General features: G+C 37.2%; 1 long non-coding RNA gene across 1 annotated transcript; it reads right to left on the minus strand.

The window, feature by feature from the left end:
* Positions 1 to 419: 419 nt before the first annotated feature.
* Positions 420 to 4,480, minus strand: LOC117954817. The gene is made up of 7 exons (XR_004658897.1): positions 4,282 to 4,480; positions 3,530 to 3,798; positions 2,310 to 2,345; positions 2,007 to 2,081; positions 1,646 to 1,733; positions 1,439 to 1,565; positions 420 to 727 (listed from the first exon to the last, which is right to left on the minus strand). It is a non-coding gene; the product is annotated as an uncharacterized LOC117954817 (long non-coding RNA).
* Between the last annotated feature and the right edge of the window lie 338 nt (positions 4,481 to 4,818).

Consider the following 4,818-nt stretch of genomic DNA (forward strand, 5'->3'; position numbering starts at 1 on the left):
GAGGGGCTAGTGCGAGACACTAGTCTCGCATTGCCCAACCCTCTTTTACAGCATTCAACATTCCAGGATGGGACAAAAACGTGCTCTGACTATACAAACCATGCCAATCTCTAGGTATGTTGAAGGGTATGTGATGATGGGGGGTTATTTTAATTCCAGAGGGCCGAGGGAACTTTATCAGGATGCATAGGATCCTGAATCCATTAAATAACTGGCCTTTAAAAATGTGCCTGTCTCTTTGGGAATTTAACATATGGGTGTGTATAATTATTTCACCTGAATTTTAATACATGATACATGATTAAATCACAAAGATAATTGGTGTCCTTAAAGGTTGGATATTTCCTAATTTTTTTAATTACGCATTAAGATCAATTAACAGAAGATGAATTTTTTTTTTATTCCTTTTTAGTCAGCACTGTATGGAAAAAGCTATGATTCATAAATAATCAGATATATAATTTATTTGAAACTCCTATTCACATTAGGTACAGTACATACAATTCTGTTACAATTATACAAAACAATTATTTGATCTGGTTTTCATGTAATGTCACAAGGGAATCCTCCCCCCTCTATTCCTCACCCCCTTGTGTCAAAAAGGACAACATGACAGAAAAGAACATTTCAAAATTATTTTTATATTGAGAAAGCAAGCATTGTGCACAACAGAAAGAGCACCACACCAGCAAGGGCCATCACCAGCCATGGACCATTCTGTCTCCACCTGCATACAAGAGAGACACAAAACATGGCATCATTTGTGAGAACAGAATTTTAGCAAAATTGCAAGTGAAGAGAATTAAATTCTTCAGCCTCCTTCTCCTGGTCAGTCAAATGTACAGAATGTGGGTTGGAAATGCAGTTAACTGTAGAATAGACAGAAGGTAGTGGAAGGAAATTGACTTAGAACCATATAATAAGACCATATAAAAATATGTCATACCGCTGTTCCAAAATTAACAAGCCATTTTCACCCATTTTTCCCAATTAAAGTTGGAGATTACATGAAATTAGGCTAGGTTTGCTATCGGAGAGAGATTGACAATAGTAGCAAACACACACTGAGGTAAAGGAGAAGTCCCCAGAATGGGGACTGTGGATAATGTTCCTCATCTCTTACAGTGGATTTGCATATAGGATAATTGTAGTAACCATTAACTTTTCAAGAAACACAAAGGCATGTACATTAGACTAGGACAAAATCAGCGAGAGGTTGCTGTGGACCGTACCACAACTATTAACATTTTATATCAAGCTGCAAGGAAATAATATTCTGCCAAAACACCAAAATGAGTCTCTAATAATAATTTGTTGATTTTGGGGGGGAAAGTAGGGTTCAAAATGAACTTTCCCTGTCCACCTGCTACCGTGGCTGGCGGATTCTGAGTACTGTGGGTATTGACATGTAAAGTGTAAATTCTAATACTCCAATTACCAGTTGATGGGCACTCTCTGTGTGGTCGTAGTGCGGCGGAAAAGACAATGTCTCAGATGTCTCCCACCAGATGTCGAGTGACCATGGGACCGAGACATTAGGTTCCCCTCCTGGTGATTTGTGTCTTCTGAAAACAGTCAAATCCTGTCTTTAGTAAATGAAACTAAGATAATTAGGATTATTTATAGATGGTTTGTCCCCATTTACCTGAGCTCCACTGCTGCTGCAGTTCTCCACTCACACTGACTAAGTTGTCCAAAGACGGGGCTCGGTCTGTTGGCTGCTGGTTCTCAACCTGGGGGACAGCAGCACCACAAGGGACAGCAAGATAGATCAGAGGGGTCATTATATGATTATTGTTTATCCTCCCCCATTGCTTTAAAGAAAAAATGTAACAGTAATTTTTACTCAGAGTACTTTTATTTTTATTTTTTACCCAACTTACATTGTACTTTAATCAAAGTACATTTTTGTACAAGTCAATGGTCAGCTGAATGTGAGTTTGTGTGTGTGTGTGTGTGTGTGTGTGTGTGTGTGCGTGTGTGTGTGTGTGTGTGTGTGTACCTACATAAGGTATGGCATAAGTTAGATCATCATACACCGCAACGCCATTTAAACCAGTAGGGTTGGTCTCACACTGGACCTAGGAAGGGAAGGGAACACACAGAAAACAGTAGAAAGACCAATTATTTTATACTAATGAAAAATAACACCTATTTCATGGTTTACTATACTTATTATCTGCATTGTTAAATGTGTTTATTTAGTGTGTGTGTGTGTGTGTGTGTGTGTGTGTGAGAGAGAGAGGAACTGAAACAATGCAGTGTGACGAGTACGAGAAAAAGGTCATAAGAGAAATAATTATACTCACTGGAAGAGACGACGACTCAGGATGAATGATTCGAACCTGAGTGGGAAATCGCAGGACAATATTTTACATGAAAAATACAAGTGCTTGTTTCACTAACATTTAACCTCTTAAAGTCGGCTTGACTTATTGATACACAAGATTGATAATAAGTCAAACCGATAATGACATTATGTAATAAGCTGGTAAGAAATAACTATAGGTCTGGCAATGCGAGACTACTGAATAGTAAAAACACTTTTCAATGCCGACAGCTTTAATGAAAGTTAAAGAGCTCCTTTTTTAACTTATGTGTAATATTGCCTAAACAGTATGAAGTAGTCTACCGGAACTACCGGGAAAATGTGTTCTCTGGACAATCTCTATTCCAATGTACCATGCAAAATAATGACACTGCCCTTATTAAATGTTGCCAGACTAGAAATGCCAGTTATTGTTTTTAAGAGCGGTCATGTTGACATGAAAAGAAGAGATTGATACAGCTATTTTTGCTCAACAAAACAGGCTAAGCTAACACTGGTTAGCTGCTTATCGACGGATAAACAACATGTTGAAGCACTGCTATCTTGTCAATGAGTAAAGGTATAAACTAACATTTTACATTGACAACAATTACATAAAACCAATAGCCTTACCATCCCAGTGGTTATAATACAACAGCAATTTTATGGAGAATTGGAGTTGCAGTCGAACGCAGGCCTTAACCAGACAGCTATGTCCAATATCATTTTGTTCCTGATGCGAAACCACGTTCTCGCGATACAATGCCAGACCACACCCAGCCTCACGTTATATCACATACTAAATTCCATTAAGTTTTGTTAACATTTTTTAATGGTTTACCCTGAATACGATTTAAATGACACGGATAAATGAAGCTTTGCTTTGATTTAGATAATTGAAGCCTTGTCTGTATGGACAGTATCAGAGAAGTGTACCAGTTGGCATTTACAGTGTAAACTGACAATTCTTGCTAAGCAGTTCTTGTATGTTTCCAGCCATCTCTAATTCGGAACCATTATTTGTTAGGACAGTTTTCTAGCATAACATAATCCTAATAAACCTTAGAAAACATACATTTTCTGCCAAACCTAACTGTATGATGGTTAATGTTGTAATAAATTGTTAATTCCTTAATGTGAGTGTCTCTGACTGAAATGTAAGGTAAAACCTAAGAAAACAAAACCCAATCTTTTGTAGATTAATTAAGAATGTCAGCTTACCTGGGATGTTGACTTCTATCTCTTGTACAATTAGTCCTTACCCTGTTCCATGTTAGCGGAGTTGGTCTTCAATACCACTGTTTTGTTGCCATGACTTGCGCAAATGTCTACAGTTAGGGTAGTATTGTCCAGACATAAGAGGAGTTCATGTAAGATGCTGTCAAGTATTGAGGTGTTGAATTGCAGGTAACCCATAGCAATCCCCTGTCAAACACACTTGATTGAACTGTACGCAATCCTGTATTCCATTCCATTTGATCCATACATGTCTGTATAAAAACTCAAAAAAGTTTGATTAGAAGTGACTGGGGAATAAAATCCCCCTGTAGTTACCCGTGTACTGAGTTGAACCTAGTTGGCTGCTTGTGTTTGCTTAAAGCTGGCTGGTTGACTTTTAAAATCTAAATATATGCAAACATTCAATTTCCATATAGGCAAATTCCCTGATGTCACAATGGCTGGATGTGAACCTGACCTAGTCAGATGAGCTGTTGCAGTACTCTATTACATCCGCTTTGTCCGTAGAGAATCTTCACTTTAAAAAATATATATATAATATTTTCAACTATTATAACTTTAGCATCAAAATTTCAAAGATAAAATCAAAAGTGGAAAATGTTCAGTAGGGATGATCTGTTTAATTCTATCTATGCATCTTTTCCTTCTAAAAAAACAGAAACAACAAATACACTCACTAAAAGGTCCTAGGCAATTAAAAAGAAAACATACTCTCAGAATGGGAAAATATTTACCTTGTACAGAAGCCCCATTGGTATTGTCAGTGTTTGTCTGTCAACCTTGCCTCTTGACTGTTGGGCTTTACACAATCACAGTACATCATCATGCACTACATTTTTCCTTCTCACACCCATCGGGTGAACCAGTTTCACTGCCTATAAGATTCCAAAGCAAACTGTATACAACAAGAATAGGTGGATTATCTCCAATCAACATACCAGTGTACTCCATGTAGAATGTTGAGGAGTTTATTTTTATTTTACCTTTATTTAACCAGAAAGAAAAACTCATTGAGATTAAAAATCTCTTTTCCAAGAGTATCCTGGCCAAGATAAGCAGCAGCACAAACAACAAGGTTGCAGACATATAACAAATAACATATATCATGAACATAAAACATAAAACACTTTATGCTGTTAATAAATAATGAGTAACAAGGTCATAAAATATCTAAATTTCAACAATAGTGAATAACAACAAGGATCGTCAGAATAATCAATCATAACATCTACAGCCATTGAGTTGGGTATGCTTTGACCCCACCACCACCC

This window comes from Etheostoma cragini, chromosome 12 (assembly GCF_013103735.1).
Source record: "Etheostoma cragini isolate CJK2018 chromosome 12, CSU_Ecrag_1.0, whole genome shotgun sequence".
Lineage (NCBI taxonomy): Eukaryota > Metazoa > Chordata > Actinopteri > Perciformes > Percidae > Etheostoma > Etheostoma cragini.